The sequence below is a fragment of the Coregonus lavaretus genome, assembly GCF_964263955.1.
Source record: "Coregonus lavaretus genome assembly, chromosome: 10".
Classification (NCBI taxonomy): Eukaryota; Metazoa; Chordata; class Actinopteri; order Salmoniformes; family Salmonidae; genus Coregonus; species Coregonus lavaretus.
In genome coordinates, this window is record NC_139997.1 from 59,338,598 (window position 1) to 59,360,108 (window position 21,511).

Consider the following 21,511-nt stretch of genomic DNA (forward strand, 5'->3'; position numbering starts at 1 on the left):
TTCCATAGAGTGGTCATAATAGTTTTTCTAGGCCAAACCGTTCGGACGCTACAGACATGAGAAGACCGATTTTCTAGATGTCTCATGGTCTGACAAACACTGCTGTAGCTCGGCCACCTTCCACCGCAGATGTGGAAGGCCGACATAGGCGGATGTGGTGGATTGAGACGCAGCCCATGCAGATAACCTGATATCTCTAGCCTAAAATGACAGATTTTGATGGGGATTTTACTGTTACTTAGATTGATGCACGGGTGCGTCAATAGACTCTTAAGGAATAAGGTCACAATGGGTTGTGTGGAAGGACAGTTAGCTAGCTCATTGCAGTCATTGGGGGCGTCATGGTTATGTGAGGGCTGTCGGTAATTTTATCTAGCCTCAACAGCTCTGCGGATGTAACTCAACAGCACATTAAATGAGACCTACCTTTCTGCCTGTAGTGGGGGGAGGGGTGAATTAATTAATTGTTATTTGATGAAGGTTAGGGTTGAGGCCCTAACAGTAACCCTAGCTTCATATCCACTCCCGGCTCAACCCTAACCCTAGCCATAACCCTAACACTAGCTTCTTGTCCACATTCTGGCTCAACCCTAACTCTTCCTTAAAGCCCAGCTCTGTGGTGTATACGGCTTAAAGTGGTCCTATGGACAGATACGTCAATCTCCGCTGTGGAGCTTTGCAGCTCCTTCAGGGTTATCTTTGGTCTCTTTGTTGCCTCTCTGATTAATGCCCTCCTTGCCTGGTCTGTGAGTTTTGGTGGAAGGCCCTCTCTTGGCAGGTTTGTTGTGGTGCCATATTCTTTCAATTTTTTAATAACGGATTTAATGGTGCTCCGTGGGATGCTCAAAGTTTCGGATATTGTTTTATAACCCAACCCTGATCTGTACTACTCCACAAATATGGCCCTGACCTGTTTGGAGAGCTCCTTGGTCTTCATGGTGCCGCTTGCTTGGTGGTGCCCCTTGCTTAGTGGTGTTGCAGACTCTGGGGCCTTTCAGAACAGGTGTATATATACTGAGATCATGTGACACTTAGATTGCACACAGGTGGACTTTATTTAACTAATTATGTGACTTCTGAAGGTAATTGGTTGCACCAGATCTTATTTAGGGGCTTCATAGCAAAGGGGGTGAAAACATATGCACGCACCACTTTACCGTTATTAATTTTTTTGAATTTTATTTTCATTTCACTTCACCAATTTAGACTATTTTGTGTATGTCCATTACATGAAATCCAAATAAAAATCAATTTAAATTACAGGTTGTAATGCAACAAAATAGGAAAAACGCCAAGGGGGATGAATAATTTTGCAAGGCACTGTAGAATTATAATAGGGAGAATAGTGTATAATAGTAGGCTATACTCTCCCTCATCTATTGCCTACACTAACTATGGAACCATAGCTGCGGGAAGTAGTTTGGGGGTGGGGGTGCTGCGATTTTTTTTCGCCGATGGGGGAAGGTATATCTTCCTAAATCGGAAGATGTATTTATTGGTCCGCTAATACAGGACTAGTAAAGGCACTACATTTGTGAAAACATTAAAACTGAATGTATTTGTGTTTGAGTGTTTACCAGCATTTGTAACTTGAGTCTGATAATTATCTGTACTAAGCAGTTAATCTGATAATACTTTTGGAATATAAAAATACTTGCTTGATATACAGTGCATTTGGAAAGTATTCAGACCCCTTGACTTTTTCCACATTTTGTTACGTTACAGCCTTATTCTGAAATGGATTAAATAGTTTTTTTCACCTCATCAATCTACAGACAATACCCCATAATGACAAAGCAAAAACAGGTTTTTAGGAGTCTTGAAGGAGTTCCCACATATGCTGAGCACTTGTTGGCTGCTTTTCCTTCACTCTGCGGTCCGACTCATTCCAAACCATCTCAATTTGGTTGAGGTCAGGGGATTGTGGAGGCCAGGTAATCTGATGCAGCATTCCATCACTCTCCTTCCTGGTAAAATAGCCCGTACACAGCCTGGAGGTGTGTTGGGTCATTGTCCTGTTGAAAAACAAATGATAGTCCCACTAAGCCCAAACCAGATGGGATGGTGTATCGCTGCAGAATGCTGTGGTAGCCATGCTGGTTAAGTGTGCCTTGAATTCTAAATACATCACAGACAGTGTAACTAGCAAAGTACCCCCACACCATAACACCTCCTCCTCCATGCTTTACGGTGGGAGATACACATGCGGAGATCATCCATTCACCCACACCGTGTCTCACAAAGACATGGAGGTTGGAACTAAAAATCTCCAAATTCTACTCCAGACCAAAGGACAAATTTCCACCGGTCTAATGTCCATTGCTAATTTTTCCTGGCCCAATCAAGTCTCTTCTTCTTATTGGTGTTCTTTAGTAGTGGTTTCCTTGTAGCAATTCGACCACGAAGGCCTGATTCACACAGTCTCTCCTGAACAGTTAATGTTGAGATGTGTATGTTACTTGAACTCTGTGAAGCATTTATTTTGGCAGCAAGTTCTGAGGCTGGTAACTCTAATGAACTTATCCTCTGCAGCAGAGGTAACTCTGGGTCTTCCATTCCTGTGGCGGTCCTCATGAGAGTTTATTTTTGCTTATTGGAGCTGTTCTTGCCATAATATGGACTTGGTCATTTACCAAATAGGGATAGCTTCATCAAGTTTTAAGAAGGCACACCTGTTAATTGAAATGCATTCCAGGTGACTACCTTATGAAGCTGGTTGAGAAAATGCCAAGAGTTGAAGAATCTATTTTGATTTGTTTAACACTTTTTTGGTTACTACATGATTCCATATGTGTTATTTCATAGTTTTGATGTCTTCACTATTATTCTACAATGTAGAAAATAGTAACAATAAAGAAAACCCTTGAATGAGTAGGTGTTCTAAGATTTTGACCGGTAGTGTAAACTGAAATGGTCCATTCATTCCTTGAACATTTTAGTAAATGCTCTTGTCCAGAGCATCTTACAGTAGTGAGTGTATACATTTTCATACTGGTCCACTGTGGGAATCAAACCCACAACCCGAGCGTTGCAAGCGCCATGCTCTACCAACTGAGCCACATCATCACCTCATCACAAATCACTTGATGTCTCAATGTACTGAATTACTATATTGTGCATTGTTTTTCTTCATGGTGATGGAAAGTCTACATGTACCAAACATAGATGAAAAGCCTATGTACAATACAGTAACGTACATTTACATTAAGTGGTTTGTAAGGATGGTCAATTAATACTGGATAAAAAAAGTGGTTGTTTTCCATGTTATTTGATTAAGAAAAATATTTAATTTGATGTGGATATTTTGTGTCTTTGCCTATAACGTTGCACTTTTTGATGTAAATGTTTGAGCACAGAGTTTTGCTCTTTCTGGATTCCATTAGAATGACAATCGCAGAGAAAGGGACAGGGCAACAACTCTTACAATTCCAACTATTGAATCCTGCAAGATACTGTTCTTAATTATACAACGATATTTTTTGCCAAAGCAGAGATGCTGAAAAAAATGTTTTGCCCGCGCTACAGACATCTATTTCGGTCCGCTAATATTAGTAAAGGTCCAGTGCGCTACTTTTTTGAAAAAACATATTTTTCAAATACTGTATATATATATTTCTTTATTCATATACAGTATATTTTAAATTCAGATTTTTCAGGGGGTGCTGCAGCACCCCTTTCTTCCTGCGACTATGCTAATCCGCACTGCTCGCTTAACCTGGAAGCCAGCCGCAAAAATTTGTCGGAGGAAACACCGTCCAGCTGGCGACTGAAGTCAGGTTGCAGGCGCCCGGCCCGACACAAGGCGTCACTAGAGCGCAATGGGTCATGGAAATCCCGGCTGGCCAAAACCTCCCCTAACCCAGAAGACACTGGGCCAATTGTGCGCTGCATCATGGGTCTCCCAGTCACGGCCAGCTATGACACAGCCTGGGATCGAACCCAGGTCTGTAGTGACACCTCAAGCACGGCGATACAGTGCCTTATACCGCTGCACCACTCGGGAGGCCCAATGGTGTTATCTCTATTGGAAAAAATTAAATAGGTACTTTTTCCACATGGAACAGGTAGTTTCGCTAGACCTTATTCATGGTTTCCTTGCGCGTAAAGGTGGTGGAATTATTAGGGAATTAGGTCAGAATATCTATCTGTAGACACATCTCCGCCACACCTTAATTTATTCAATCCCCACACAAAGTGAATAGCAGCTGAATAGCATGCTATTCTCATGCTTAAATTCAAGGTCAGAATACACATAGAGAGAAAAGTGCATAAAAAGGGAATTACATTCCATTTATGCATGCTTAACTAGGGTAGGAATCGGGCCCTTACAGCCTGAATTTAAGATGGAATAAATTGAGATTTTGTGTCACTGGCCTACACCCCATAATGTCAAAGTGGAAGTATGTTTTTACAAATGTTTACAAATTAATTTTAAAAAATGAAAAGCTGAAATTTCTTGAGTTAATAAGTATTCAACCCCTTTGTTTTGGCAAGCCTAAATAAGTTCAGGAGTAAATATTTGCTTAACAAGTCACATAATAAGTTGCACAGACTCACTCTTGGGCGGCAGTTAGCCTAGTGGAAAATCTTCTGTTCTGCCCTTGAGCAAGGCAGTTAACCCCCAACAACAACTGCTCCCCGGGTGTCGATGACCTTGATGTCGATTAAGGCAGCCCCCCGCACCTCTCTGATTCAGAGGGGTTAAATGCGGAAGACACATTTCAGTTGAATGCATTCAGTTGTGCAGCTGACTAGGTATACCCTTTCCCTCTGTGTGCAATAATAGTGGTTAACATGATTTCTGAATGACTACCTCATCTCTGTACCCCACACATACAATTATCTGTAAGGTGAATGGTGAAGTTATTCATTACAGTTTGGATGGTGTATCAATGTACTCAGTCACTACAAAGATACAGGCGTTCTTCCTAACTCAGTTGCCGGAGAGGAAGGAAACCGCTCAGGGATTTCACCATGAAGCCAATGGTGACTTTAAAACAGTTAGAGTTCAAATCAAATCAAATCAAATTTAATTTGTCACATACACGTGTTTAGCAGATGTTATAGCGGGTGTAGTGAAATGCTTGTGCTTCTAGCTCCGACAGTGCAGTAATATCTAACAAGTAATATCTAACAATTTCACAACATATACCCAATACACACAAAACTAGTAAGGAATGGGATTTAAGAATGTATACATGGACAAGCAATGACAGAGCGGCATGGACTAAGATACAGTAGAATATTATAGAATAGAATGCAGTATATACATATGAGATGAGTAGTGCAAGATATGTAAACATTATTAAAGTGACTGGTGGCCAGTGATTTCAATAGGCAGCAGCAGCCTCTAATGTGCTAGTGATGGCTATTTAACAGTCTGATGACCTTGAGATAGAAGCTGATTTTCAGTCTCTCTGTCCCAGCTTTGATGCACCTGTACTGACCTCGCCTTCTGGATGATAGCGGGGTGAACAGGCAGTGGCTCGGGTGGTTGATGTCCTTGATGATCTTTTTGGCCTTCCTGTGACATCGGGTGCTGTATGTGTCTTGGAGGGCGGGTAGTTTGCCCCCGGTAATGCGTTCGGCAGACCGCACCACCCTCTGGAGAGCCCTGCGGTTGTGGGTGGTGCAGCTGCCGTACCAGGCGGTGATACAGCCCAACAGGATGCTCTCAATTGTGCATCTGTAAAAGTTTGTGACGGTTTTAGGTGCTAAGCAGAATTTCTTCAGCCTCCTGAGGTTGAAGAGGCTCTGTTGTGCCTTCTTCACCACACTGTCTGCGTGTGTGTACCATTTCAGTTTGTCGTGATGTGTACGCCAAGGAACTTGAAGCTTTCCACCTTCTCCACTGCGGTCCAGTCGTCCTGTCGGCATTTGATTGTGAGATATTTCGGTCGGGTGAACAGAAGGACTCAAGTTCCTGTATGATGGAGATATTGCTGTGGATGGCATGTTTGCAACAGCTCGGAAATATGAAATGGCTGTGATAGGAGAAAACTGAGGAGTTTTCTAGTTACTCCACAATACTAACCTAAATGACAGAATGAAAAGAAGGAAGCCTGTACAGAATAAAAATATTGTGTTTGCAATATCCTGTTTGCAACAAGGCACTAAAATAAAACTGCAAAAAATGTGGCAAAGAAATTAACTTTAAGTCCTGAATACAAAGTGTTTTGTTTAGGGCAAATCCAACACAACACATCACTGAGTACCACTCTTCATATTTTCAAGCATGGTGGTGGCTGCATCATGTTATGGGTATGCTTGTCATCAGCAAGGACTAGGGAGTTTTTTGGGGGGGAGAAAAAATAAACGGAATGGAGCTAAGCACAGGCAAAATCCTAGAGGAAAACTTGGTTCAGTCTGCTTTCCAACAGACACTGGGAGACATTCACCTTTCAGCAGGATAATAACCTAAAACACAAGGCCAAATATACACTGGAGTTGCTTACCAAGACGACATTGAATGTTCCTGAGTGGCCTAGTTACAGTTCTGACTAAAATCGCCTTGTAAATCTATGGCAAGAGCTGAAAATTGCTGTCTAGCGATGATCAACAGCCAACTTGACGAAGATTGAAGAATTTAAAAAATAATAATGTGCTAATATTGTACAATCCAGGTGTGCAAAGCTCTTAGAGACTTATCCAGAAATACTCACAGCTGTAATCGCTGCCAAAGGTGATTCTAACATGTATTGTTGACTCAGCGGTGTGAATACTTATGTAAATTAGATATTTCTGTATTTCATTTTCAATCAATTTGCACAAATGTATAAAAACATGTTTTCACTTTGTCATTATGGGGTATTGTGGGTAGATGAGTAAGAAAAAACATCAATTTCATCCATTTCGAATTCAGGCTGTAACACAACAAAATGTGGAAAATGTCAAGGGGTATGCATACTTTCCGAAGGTACTGTAAGTGTCAATAGGTTGACACTCATCTTTTCCCATTGACTGCAATGTATTGACATAAGCATCATATGTTGTGAAGCTTATCTTTTTGCAAAAGAGTCATTGGATAATGTTTTCCTTTGATGTAATGTTGAACAAAGGTATATTGAGTACCAACATGAAAGGGACGGGACAGAGTAGGAGTTACGATTCTTTCTATTTTTGACAATGTTGTTTTTTGACATCATCGTTTCATGGACCGAGTCATGAATTCTTGAAACGTGAAAAGATGGGTTATCAAATGTAAACTTCAAGGGGCCCAGATTGCAATGTTAACATGACCAGTTTATTGGACATTCCTGTGAAACCCCTTACTGGTAATCAAAAACATATTTGTTGTTCTTTCATATTTCCGAGCTGTTGCCAACATGCCTTCCACAGCAATATCTCCATAATTTGGGTCAGCTAAACACACTTTTAGTTATTCCTTGAGGACTACAATGAAGTCAGACTCTTCTAAAATGATCAGCTAGGTCTTATTTATGGGAGTGATTTCTGACACATCTAATACATCTATTCTCTGAAAGCACCACAGCCTGACGCACTTCTGTCCTGTCTAAACCTGGGCATCTTGCAGTTGCCAGTAGCTTAAGTGTTGCTGCTTTGGCCGTGGCTCAGATATCCTGTTTTGAGACTGTGGTTGGCCACCAATCAAAAACCCATGTAGGGCAGCGGTTAGCGGGCCGCAGTCTGAAGTGGCCCCTGCCTGGTGTCTTTTTATCTTTACCCCCCCCCAGCTGTGAAATGTACAAGCTGCACCCGCCGCTATACCTATCGCGGACATTGCCATTGGATGCACCGAGTCACATTAGTAGAAATGTGACATCCAGAATAAACACAATAAAAATGAATATCTTACCAAGGCTCATATTCTATTCCAATCTCTCCTCATAGATATCCCTGATAAATAATTATAAAACTGTGAGAAACTAATAACACAATTAATCTCAAACAATAAGAAACTAAGGATTAAACTAAAAACATTAAAATTACCTAAAGAAGACGGAGGCATGTCACTACCCAACGTCAGACACTACTACTACGCAGCAAACCTTGATACACTGATCTGTTTGTGTAACCCGGAGCACAACTCAAACTGGACGGAAATTGAATCTACAATTCTAAATACTCCGATCCAAACAGCAATAACTCATAAAGAGTACACCAAATTACTCATATAAGTAGGAAACCCCTGGATAACAAAAACATCAACATATGGAACAAGATCAAAAAGCAGAACAACCTAGAACAAACAGCTACTCTACCATGGCCAGCATTAGACACAATTTCAGTACCGCCAAACTAGACCCTGGCTTTAAAAGATGTCCAGACAAAGGGATAACCACTTTCTGTATAATTCTGGAAAAAGGAAAAACTGAAGAATTCCCTGTACTACAACAAACACACTATCTAGAGAACAAAGATGCCTTCAGGTACCTTCAACTACAACAATACGTTCAACACCAATGTGCAAACACCAGTGTGTAAACCTGTCATCAAGGCAAATGGTGGCTACTTTGAAGAATCTCAAATATAAAATATATTTGTTTAACACTTATTTGGTTACTACATGATTCCATATGTGTTATTTGATAGTTTTGATATCTTCACTATTATTCTACAATGTAGAAAATAGTAAAAAATAAAGAAAAACCCTTGAATGAGTAGGTATTCTAAAACTTTTGACTGGTACTGTATGTACAGTGTTGGAATCCTCACTCCTGTTCAGAAATCAGAAACCACACTGAAAACAGCCAAGGACAAGCTCCTAATTCTGGACCAGTGAAGTCGCTGACCAAGACATTCTGAAACCTGAGTTGTTGACCAGATCGAACCATATATTTTGAAGTACCATGTCAGCTCTCTCACTGCAGCAAATACCCTAGTTTCAGACTCCTAATTATCCATACACCTCTGAAGACTCTAGCTACTTCCATGCCAGCCAGAATAATGTAGGTGTTTTATCTTTGAACACTCGAAAGCTGGTTTCTCCACTGACTGTTGGATAAGGGGAACCATTGGGTGTTAACAACACTCGGTGGAGACTAGAGATCCTGACTGCCAATGTGTCCAGCCTGAGACATGCCATGTAGCTATCCTGACATTCACCACTCACCATTGTTACAGCCCCCCCCCCCACCCCCACTTTTGAAGAAGTGTTCAAAAGTAAAATGATAAAATACAACCTCTCTAATGAAATACAAAATAAATAAAATAAGTGTACAAGAGAAGCCAAGACATGTCATATTCCCAAACCCCCTTCCAAAAAGAGGCAATGAAATAAGTTAAATAGAAGAGGGTTATGTTCTTAATTGTAATTGATAATGTCATTGGAAGGTTTGTAACATTTTGTTACGTTACAGCCTTATTCTAAAATGGATTAAATAAACATTTTTCCTCATTAATCTACACACAATACCTCATAATGACAAAGTGAAAACAGGTTTTTAGATTTTTTTGCAAATGGATAAAAAATAAAAACAGAAATACCTTATTTACATAAGTATTCAGACCCTTTGCTATGAGACTCAAAATTGAGCTCAGGTGCATCCTGTTTCCATTGATCATCCTTGATATGTTTCTACAACTTGATTGGAGTCCACCTGTGCTTAAATTCAATTGATTGGACATGATTTGGAAAGGCACACACCTGTCTATATAAGGTCCCACAGTTGACAGTGCATGGCAGAGCAAAAACCAAGCCATGACGTCGAAGGAATTGTCTGTAGAGCTCCGAGACAGGATTGTATCAAGGCACAGGGTACCAAAACATGTCTGCAGTATTGAAGGTCCCCAAGAACACAGTGGCCTCCATCATTCATCAATGGAAGAAGTTTGGAACCACCAAGACTCTTCCTAGAGCTGGTTGAGGGTAGAGGAAGTTCAGGAGTAAAAACAAACAAACTAGAATTATTGTAAAATTGACTGTGTCCATAAAATGTATATAGTATGTATAAGCTGGAAGTAGAGGCCTAAGCATTGTTGTTCACTAGTTTACTCCAATTAGGGAAGGGGTGGTGGGGTTGGAAAGTAATAAAGGGAAATATATATTTTTAAAGGAAATGTATATGTATGTGTATGTATGTGTGTATGTATGTGTATGCATGTATGTATGTATGTATGTATGTATGTATGTAAACACACATATATATATATATATATATATATATATATATATATATATATATATATATATATATATATATATATATTGCGAGAACAAAAAAAACATATGGGGGATTGGATGTGATGCATACAATTACATTGTTGGAAGTTACAATCTATCTGCAATATTAAAGCTGATCTACCCCCCCCAAAAAAAAATTATTTTAAAAAGACTCTTCCTAGAGCTGGCCGCCCGGCCAAACTGAACAATCGGTGGAGAAGGGCCTTGGTCAGGGAGGTGACCAAGGACCGATGGTCACTCTGACAGAGCTCAAGAGGTCCTCTGTGGAGATTGGAGAACCATCCAGAAGGACAGCCATCTCTGCAGCACTCCACCAATCAGGCCTTTATGGTAGAGTGGCCAGACGGAAGCCACTCCTTAGTAAAAGGCACTTGACAGCCTGCTTAGAGTTTGCCAAAAGGCATCTAAATGATTCTCAGACCATGAGAAACAATATTCTCTGGTCTGATGACACCAAGATTTAACTCTTTGGCCTGAATGCCAGGCATCACGTCTGGAGGCAACCTGGCACCATCCCTACTGTGAAGCATGGTGGTGGTAGCATCATGATGTGGGAATGTTTTTAGCGGCAGGGACTGGGAGAATAGTCAGGATCGAGGGAAAGATGAACGGAGCAAAGTACAGAGAGATCCTTGATGAAAACCTGCTCCAGAGCGCTCAGGACCTCAGACTGGGGCAAAGGTTCACCTTCCAACAGGACAATGACCCTAAGCACACAGACAAGATAACGCAGGAAGGGCTTCGGGACAAGTCTCTGAATGTCCTTGAGTGGCCCAGCCAGAGCCCGGACTTGAACCCAATCTAACATCTTTGGGAAGACCTGAAAATAGCTGTGCAGCGACGCTCCCCATCCAACCTGACAGAGCTTGAGAGGATCTGCAGAGAAGAATGGGAGAAACTCCCCAAATACAGGTGTGCCAAGCTTGTAGCGTCATGCCCAAGCAGACTCGAGGCTGTAATCACTGCCAAAGGTGCTTCAACAAAGTACTGAGTAAAGGGTCTGAATAATTATGTAAATTTGATATTTCATTATTTTATTTTATTTTATATGTTTGCAAACTAAAAACCTGTTTTTGATTTGTCATTATGGGGTATTGTGTGTAGATTGATGAGGGGAATAAAACAATTTAATCACTTTTAGAATAAGTCAATGGGTCTGAATACTTTCTGAATGCACTGTATGCCTCTCTTTCAGTCCAAAACTGATTTGCAGCTGCATCTGAGAAGTCAGTGTGGTGTATTAGCAATGGTTATATGCGTCAAAATCCAAGAGAAAATGGTAAGATGTAGAACTATGTTACAGTCAGTTCATGTCTTTATGGGACTACTCACCTTCAAACTCTCAAGCTCCACTGTGTACCTTAATCTCAGCTGACTAACCAGAAGACAGTACACGGGTGTTGTGCAGACTGTTAAGTTTAAGCGTGATGTTCGCACCACTATTTCATGTAACATATTTGAGAATATTAAGATAACCATCTTACAACAAGCTACCCTGATTGCTTGGTTGGACTTTTCCCAGAAAAACATGATTCTGTCAAATTCAAAATCATAAACAAATATGTCCTCACTTTTCTTGCGGCTTATATTTGTCCTCCTCGTCAGAACTACAGTGTAGATCCCTTACTACCCTCTATTAAAACAGAAAAGACCATCATCAAATTAACAGGATTCAAATATTCAACGTTAGCTACCACTAATGTGCAAGTTGTAAAAGTAAACATTGAACTTATGGATAGCTCATTCCATCTTGCTCGATTAACGTCCATTCCATTGCAGTCGCTGGGGGAGTGCTCTGCTGCAGCTGCTGCTGTTGTTGGAATAGTTAAGCTACTTGTGTCAGCCTTTCGTTCATATCTGCCACCGTATTGTAGTCCGGCATCTGATTCAGCTTGGCAATGAGTTGTTGGAAATCCATGCCCTCGATTGGTGATGCATCATACCCTCGCACGAAGAGACTCCTGGCGGGTCCGCAGGTCCCACAAACTAATTGTATCAATAAAAATAAAAATAAACAGTCAATAGCCTCTTGTCTCCTTCGCTGTATTTTTATAGGCTTGGTTAGCTACCCAGCTATTCATTCTTCCACCAATGTTGGGTAGCTCATGTTAGCCAACTATGCTTTGATGGCTAGCTACCATTAGCTTGTTTTAGTCAAAACAGCAATGTGCAAATTCTTACTCCTACAACTAAAATCCATGTAACATGATCATGTTGGCTACAACGTTTGTTAACTAGCTAGATAGTAACGATAGTTATATACTATATTGGCTGTGGTAATTTAACTTAGCTATCTAGCTAGCTAGCTACCTCTGCTAACGTTACAGCTGCTACAGCGCTAACTAACAGAGATAGCTATACTTGCTAGCTAAATTGCTTTGTTGAAAAAAAATAGGACATACCTTGTTGCAGAGTCATATTCGGATGTTGTGGCCATTGGGTGTAGAGTATTGCAGACTCTGAGTACCATTATAAACGTTATCCGTAACCATTTCCATGGCTTGGTGCGACGAGTACAAATTCTGGGAGTTGTTCATTGTTAGCTATTATTTATTGACAATTCGCTGTAAAAATAGATTTCATGTCGCTATCATGTCAAAGTGCAAGGCAGATGATCTCAAACCCAGGACTTAGCCCATGAAAGAGTTTGGCCACTGCCACAGACTTTTGGGAAAGTGTGATGGGTGATTTCAAGGAGTCAGGGGCAGGAGGGTAAATCACAGAATAAAGAATTTATTCCGGAATACAGAGTTACAGTGAGGGAAAAAAGTATTTGATCCCCTGCTGATTTTGTACGTTTGCCCACTGACAAAGAAATGACCAGTCTATAATTTTAATGGTAGGTTTATTTGAACATTGAGAGACAGAATAACAACAAAAAAATCCAGAAAAGCGCATGTCAAAATTGTTATAAATTGATTTGCATTTTAATGAGGGAAATAAGTATTTGACCCCCTCTCAATCAGAAAGATTTCTGGCTCCCAGGTGTCTTTTATACAGGTAACGAGCTGAGATTAGGAGCACACTCTTAAAGGGAGTGCTCCTAATCTCAGTTTGTTACCTGTGTAAAAGACACCTGTCCACAGAAGCAATCAATCAATCAGATTCCAAACTCTCCACCATGGCCAAGACCAAAGAGCTCTCCAAGGATGTCAGGGACAAGATTGTAGACCTACATAAGGCTGGAATGGGCTACAAGACCATCGCCAAGCAGCTTGGTGAGAAGGTGACAACAGTTGGTGCGATTATTCGCAAATGGAAGAAACACAAAATAACTGTCAATCTCCCTCGGCCTGGGGCTCCATGCAAGATCTCACCTCGTGGAGTTGCAATGATCATGAGAACGGTGAGGAATCAGCCCAGAACTACATGGGAGGATCTTGTCAATGATCTCAAGGCAGCTGGGCAATGATCTCAAGGCAGCTGGGACCATAGTCACCAAGAAAACAATTGGTAACACACTACGCCGTGAAGGACTGAAATCCTGCAGCGCCCGCAAGGTCCCCCTGCTGAAGAAAGCACATATACAGGCGCGTCTGAAGTTTGCCAATGAACATCTGAATGATTCAGAGGAGAACTGGGTGAAAGTGTTGTGGTCAGATGAGACCTAAATTGAGCTCTTTGGCTTCGACTCAATTCGCCGTGTTTGGAGGAGGAGGAATGCTGCCTATGACCCCAAGAACACCATCCCCACCGTCAAACATGGAGGTGGAAACGTTATGCTTTGGGGGTGTTTTTCTGCTGTGGGGACAGGACAACTTCACCGCATCAAAGGGACGATGGATGGGGCCATGTACCGTCAAATCTTGAGTGAGAACCTCCTTCCATCAGCCAGGGCATTGAAAATAGGTCGTGGATGGGTATTCCAGCATGACAATGACCCAAAACACACGGCCAAGGCAACAAAGGAGTGGCTCAAGAAGAAACACATTAAGGTCCTGGAGTGGCCTAGACAGTCTCCAGACATTAATCCCATAGAAAATCTGTGGAGGGAGCTGAAGGTTCGAGTTGCCAAACGTCAGCTTCGAAACCTTAATGACTTGGAAAAGATCTGCAAAGAGGAGTGGGACAAATCCCTCCTGAGATGTGTGCAAACCTGGTGGCCAACTACAAGAAACGTCTGACCTCTGTGATTGCCAACAAGGGTTTTGCCACCAAGTACTAAGTCATGTTTTGCAGAGGGGTCAAATACTTATTTCCCTCATTAAAATGCAAATTATTTTATAACATTTTTGACATGCGTTTTTCTGGAAAAAAATTTGTCAGTGGGCAAACGTACAAAATCAGCAGGGGATCAAATACTTTTTCCCCTCACTGTACGCAGAAATGCGTCAAACAGTCCAGTGTGCAAAACAGGCGCACTGGAACCATACAGGCACACAGGGAAAAATACCCTGGCAATACAAAATACACGGAGCTCAACCGAGCTACAGTGAGGGAAAAAAGTATTTGATCCCCTGCTGATTTTGTACTTTTGCCCACTGACAAAGACATGATCAGTCTATAATTTTAATGGTAGGTTTATTTGAACAGTGAGAGACAGAATAACAACAAAAAAATCCAGAAAAACGCATGTCAAAATTGTTATAAATTGATTTGCATTTTAATGAGGGAAATAAGTATTTGACCCCTCTGCAAAACATGACTTAGTACTTGGTGGCAAAACCCTTGTTGGCAATCACAGAGGTCAGACATTTCTTGTAATTGGCCACCAGGTTTGCACACATCTCAGGAGGGATTTTGTTCCACTCCTTTTTGCAGATCTTCTCCAAGTCATTAAGGTTTCGAGGCTGACGTTTGGCAACTCGAACCTTCAGCTCCCTCCACAGATTATCTATGGGATTAAGGTCTGGAGACTGGCTAGGCCACTCCAGGACCTTAATGTGCTTCTTCTTGAACCACTCCTTTGTTGCCTTGGCCGTGTGTTTTGGGTCATTGTCATGCTGGAATACCCATCCACGACCCATTTTCAATGCCCTGGCTGAGGGAAGGAGGTTCTCACCCAAGATTTGACGGTACATGGCCCCGTCCATCGTACCTTTGATGCAGTGAAGTTGTCCTGTCCCCTTAGCAGAAAAACACCCCCAAAACATAATGTTTCCACCTCCATGTTGGTGGGGATGGTGTTCTTGGGGTCATAGGCAGCATTCCTACTCCTCCAAACACGGAGAGTTGAGTTGATGCCAAAGAGCTCGATTTTGGTCTCATCTGACCACAACACTTTCACCCAGTTCTCCTCTGAATCATTCAGATGTTCATTGGCAAACTTCAGACAGCTCTGTATATGTGCTTTCTTGAGCAGGGGGACCTTGCGGGCGCTGCAGGATTTCAGTCCTTCGTGGCGTAGTGTGTTACCAATTGTTTTCTTGGTGACTGTGGTCCCAGCTGCCTTGAGATCATTGACAAGATCCCCCTGTGTAGTTCTGGGCTGATTCCTCACCGTTCTCATGATCATTGCAACTCCATGAGGTGAGATCGTGCATGGAGCCCCAGGCCGAGGGAGATTGACAGTTCTTTTGTGTTTCTTCCATTTGCAAATAATCGCACCAACTGTTGTCACCTTCTCACCAAGCTGCTTGACGATGGTCTTGTAGCCCATTCCAGCCTTGTGTAGGTCTACAATCTTGTCCCTAACATCCTTGGAGAGCTCTTTGGTCTTGGCCATGGTGGAGAGTTTGGAATCTGATTGATTGATTGCTTCTGTGGACAGGTGTCTTTTATACAGGTAACAAACTGCGATTAGGAGCACTCCCTTTAAGCGTGTGCTCCTAATCTCAGCTCGTTACCTGTATAAAAGACACCTGGGAGCCAGAAATCTTTCTGATTGAGAGGGGGTCAAATACTTATTTCCCTCATTAAAATGCAAATCAATTTATAACATTTTTGACATGCATTTTTCTGCATTGTTTTGTTGTTATTCTGTCTCTCACTGTTCAAATAAACCTACCATTAAAATTATAGACTGATACTTTCTTTGTCAGTGGGCAAACGTACAAAATCAGCAGGGGATCAAATACTTTTTTCCCTCACTGTACACTCTCCTCGCACACAAGAACAAGAGGGCAGAGGGAACACTTATACAAGTACTAATGAGTGGATATGAACCAGGTGTTTGTGTAATAAACAAGACAAAACAAATGGAATGATGAAATGAGGAGCGGCAGTGGCTAGAAGGCCAGTGACGACGAACGGCGAAGCCTGCCCAAACCAGGAGAGGAGGCAGCCTCGGAGGAAGTCGTGACAGTACCCGCCCCCCCCCCCCCTCTCCCTTGACGCGCAGCTCCAGCAGCGTGCAGACACTGGCCTCGGGGACGGCCAGGAGGACGTGGAGCAGGGCGAGCCAGATGGCGACGGTGGAAATCCCAACAGAGAGGGATCGAGGATATCCCTCACCGGGACCCAGCACCGCTCCTCCGGACTATACCCCTCCCACTCCACGAGGTACTGAAGGCCCCCCACCTGACGCCTCGAATCCAGGATGGAATGGACAGAGTACGCCGGTGCGCCCTCGTTGTCCAGAGAAGGCGGAGGGACCTCCCGCACCTCAGACTCCTGGAGCGGACCAGCCACCACCGGCCTGAGGAGAGACACATGGAATGAGGGGTTAATACGATAATCTGGTGGGAGTAATAACCTATAGGTAACCTCGTTTATCGTCCTCAGGATTTTGAATTGCCCCACAAACCGCAGGCTCAGCTTCTGGCAGGGTAGGCGGAGGGAAAGATTCCGGGTTGAGAGACAGACCTGATAACCCGATATGAAGACCGAGGCCTCACTGCAGTGGCAGTCAGCGTTGGCTTTCTGATGACGCACGACGCATTGGAGGTGGACGTGAGCAGCGTTCCTCATCTCCTCCGCGCGCCGAAACCAGTCATCCACCGCAGGAGCCTCGGTCTGGCTCTGGTGCCACAGTACCAGAACCGGTTGATAACCTAAATCACATTAGAATGGCGTTAGGTTAGTGGAGGAGTGACGAAGAGAGTTCTGAGCATATTCGGCCCATGGCAAGAACACCAACCACTCCCCCGGCCGGTCCTGGCAGTAGGACCGCAGGAACCTACCCAGATCTTGATTTACCCGTTCTACCTTCCCATTAGACTAGGGGTGGAAACCAGAGGTCAGGTTGAACGAGACCCCCAGACGTTCCATGAACGCCTTCCAGACCTTGGATGTGAACTGGGGACCCCGGTCAGACACTATGTCCTCTGGTACCCCGTAGTGCCGGAAGGCATGTGTAAACAGGGCCTCCGCAGTCTGCAGGGCCGTGGGGAGACCAGGCAGAGGAAGGAGGCGGCAGGCTTTGGAAAAGCGTTCCACAACGACCAGGATGGTGGTGTTATCTTGAGATAGGGGAAGATCAGTAAGGAAATCAATACTCATGTGAGACCATGGCCGTTGTGGAACTGGTAAAGGCTGTAACTTACCCGCTGGGAGGTGCCTAGGTGCCTTACTCCGGGCGCACACTGAGCAGGAGGAGATATACACCCTCACGTCCTTAGCCAAGGTAGGCCACCAGTACTTTCCGGTCAGGCAGCGCACTGTACGATCGATACCTGGGTGACCAGAGGAGGGGGACGCGTGTGCCCAGTATATCAGACAGTCACGGACAAGAGCAGGCACGTACTGCAGCCCAGCTGGACACTGAGGTGGAGATGGCTCTGTGCGGAACGCCTGCTCTACATCCGCGTCCATCGCCCATACTCCCGGCGCCACAATGCAAGAGGCCGGGAGTATGGGGGTGATGTCTCTGGGCCTCTCCTCTGTGTCGTACAGCCGTGACAGTGCGTCTGCCTTCACGTTCTTCGTACCCGGGATGTATGATAGTGTAAAATCAAACCGGGTGAAGAATAGGGCTCACCTGTCCTGGCGAGGGTTCAGCCTCCTCGCTGCCCAGATGTACTCCAGGTTACGGTGGTCCGTCCAGACGAGGAAAGGGTGTTTCGCCCCTTCGAGCCAGTGCCTCCACACGGTCAGGGCTCGGACAACAGCCAACAGCTCCCAATCACCAACGTCGTAGTTCTGCTCCGCCGGGCTGAGCTTCTTGGAGAAGAAGGCACAGGGGCGGAGCTTGAGTGGCATGCCCGAGCGTTGCGATGGGACCGCGCCTATCCCTACCTCGGACGCATCCACCTCCACTACGAACGGTGGTGATGGATCGGGGTGGGCCAGTAATGGCTTTGAGGTGAACAGACCCCTCAGGTCACTGAAGGCCCTGTCAGACTCAGCAGACCAGCAGAGCCGGGATGGCCCACCCTTCAACAGAGATGTGATGGGAGCTGCGACCTAGCCAAAGCCCCGGATAAACCTCCGATAGTAGTTGGCAAAGCCAATAAAGCGCTGCACCTCCTTTACCGTGGATGTAGTCGGCCAATAACGCACAGCTGAAATGCGATCTCCCTCCATCTCCACACCTGAGGTGGTAATGCGGTATCCGAGGAAGTAGACGGACTGTTGGAAAAACAGACATTTTTCTGCCTTGGCATAAAGGTCATGTTCCAACAGTCGGGCCAGCACTTTGTGAACCAGGGAAACATGCTCGGCGCGCGTAACGGAATACACCAGAATGTCATCGATGTAGACCACTACACCACGACCAAGCATGTCCCGAAACACCTCACTTACAACAGACTGGAAGACGGATGGAGCATTCATCAAACCGTAAGGCGTAATGCCCCGTGGTTGTGCTGAATGCTGTCTTCCACTCGTCCCCCTCTCAGACACGCACCAGGTTGTACGCACTCCGGAGATCTAATTTTGTGAAGAAGCGCGCCCCATGCATTGACTCGATCACAGATGGAATGAGGGGTAGAGGATAACAATGTCGTATCGTCCCCTTGTTCAGTGATCGGTAATCAATGCAAGGGCGCAGACCGCCGTCTATCTTCTTCACAAAAAATTAACTTGAGGAGGTGGGCGAAGTGGAGGGACGTTTAAACCCCTGGCGCAGGGACTCGGAGATGTATGTCTCCATAGCCTCCGTTTCAGCCTGTGACAGGGGATACAAATGACTCCTGGGAGGCACAGCGTCTACCCGGAGGTTTATCGCGCAATCCCCCGCCCGATGAGGTTGTAATTTGATCGCCTGCGTTTTGGAAAACGTGTGCGCCAAATCGAGGTATTCGGGGGGAATGCGCACGGTGGAGGTACTGTCTGGACTTTCCATCGTGGTTGCACCAACAGAAACACCGAGACACCTACCTTGACACTCTCGCGACCACCCTGTGAGAACCTTCTGTGGCCATGAAAAGGTGGGGTTGTGGAGTGCTAACCAGGGAATACCTAACACAACAGGGAAAGCAGGAGACTCAATAATAAAAAAAAAGTGACTTGCTCACGATGAGTCTCGTGTGTAACCATAGTGACTGGTGCTGTAACCTCCCTAACGAACCCGGACCCTATCGGTCGACTGTCAAGTGCTCTGATGGGGAGTGGAATGGATAGGGGAACCAATGTAATGTCTAGACTGTGTGAAAATGACCTGTCCATAAAGTTCCCAGCTGTTCCTGAATCGACCAGCGCCTTACACTGGGGAACTACAATGTAATCAGGAAAGTGGATGGGTAGGGTACAGTGCGCAACAGAGGGCTCTGAACAAGTGTGGGTGTTCGATACCTGGGGTGACGCGAGAGTGCCCTGCCTGCCACCTCCAGACCCAAAAGAACGCTGACGACATCGTGCAGTGAAATGTCCTATTGTGCCACCAGAGTGACACTGGTGCTGTCGTCCTCCGCTCTCCCGGATCGCCACTCCGGGTCGGGCGGGGCTGGAACGGGCAGGCCCCCTCCAGGACGTCCTCTGGCCGCCAGCAGGTTGTCCAACCGGATGGCCATGTCCACCAGTTGAGTGAAGGACAACATGGTGTCCCGGCAGGCTAGCTCTCTTCGGACGTCCTCCCGTAGATGGCACCGGAAGTGGTCGATGAGGGCCCGCTCGTTCCACCCGGACCCATACTTCTAGCCACTGCCGCTCCTCATCTCATCATTCCATTTGTTTTGTCTTGTTTATTACACACACCTGGTTCATATCCCCTCATCAGTACCTGTATAAGTGTTCCCTCTGCCCCCCTTGTCTTTGTGTGTGATTGTTTATTGTGGAGGTATTATAGCTCGGTGGAGTTAGATTGTATTTTGTATCGCCGGGATATTCACCCGTGTGCCTTGTTTTCTCCAGTGCGCCGTATTTACCGCACTGGAGTGTATTACACATTGATGCTGCCCCATGTTAACTCCAATGCTTCCACAGTTGTGTCAAGCTGGCTGGATGTCCTTTGGGTGGTGGACCATTCTTGATACACATGGGAAACTGTTGAGCATGAAAAACCCAGCAGCGTTGCATTTCTTGACACAAACTGGTGCGCCTGGCACCTTCTACCATACCCCATACAAAGGCACTTAAATATTTTGTCTTGGCCATTCACCCTCTGAATGGCACACATACACAATCCATGTCTCAATTGTTTCAATGCTTAAAAATCCTTATTTAACCTGTCTCCTCCCCTTCATCTACACTGATTGAAGTGGATTTAACAAGTGACATCAATAAGGGATCATAACTTTCACCTGAATTCACCTGGTTAGTCTATGTCATGGAAAGAGCAGATGTTCTTAATGTTTTGTGTACTCAGTGTGTGTATCTATGTTCACCCTTTATATCTTAATGTATTCACATGAAAAAAAAGGCAAATTATTATTAATGAATTTGTAACAGCTCCAAACAGCTGTCCACTACAGGAAATGTTCACTGGTACACAAGTTTATAGAACGATCCAAATACACATAGCAATTGTTTTAGATGATTTGTCCTTATGATCCCTTGAGACGAATGTGAAACCAGCCATATGGAAGCAACTGAAAATCATATCAACATGACATGTATTGCGGCCCCTTTTCCACAGTGAAATAGGATGTAAATAGCTGTGCAGTTCTTCAGAATTTTAATTGTGTGCCCTCATAATTTGTGTGGATGAAATTTAGAGACACAAGCTATAGCCTTCTGCAAAGTTGATGTATGCGCTTTAGAATGTTTTGATTACATGCCTGGGCTTTTCTCAGTTTTATTTTACAATTTGTATCATGTTAAATATTAGGCACTATCGGGAGCCACCGTCAGTAATACCCACCTACATTTATTTTTGCGTCATTCCATTCCATTCCGTTTACCTTTGTTTCCTCTGTCACATCCTTGTAAATTGATCCTGAGGTTTATATGCCCCGGCTTTTCTCAGTTTTGTTTATATGATCCACTAGCATTAGTAGATCATATTAGGCTAATGTTGTACAATAATTTGTGACATGTAGCCTATTGGAATCATTATGGAACTCAGACAACAAGTAGCAGGTTAAACCTGGAGCTTGGTGTACGGTTCTC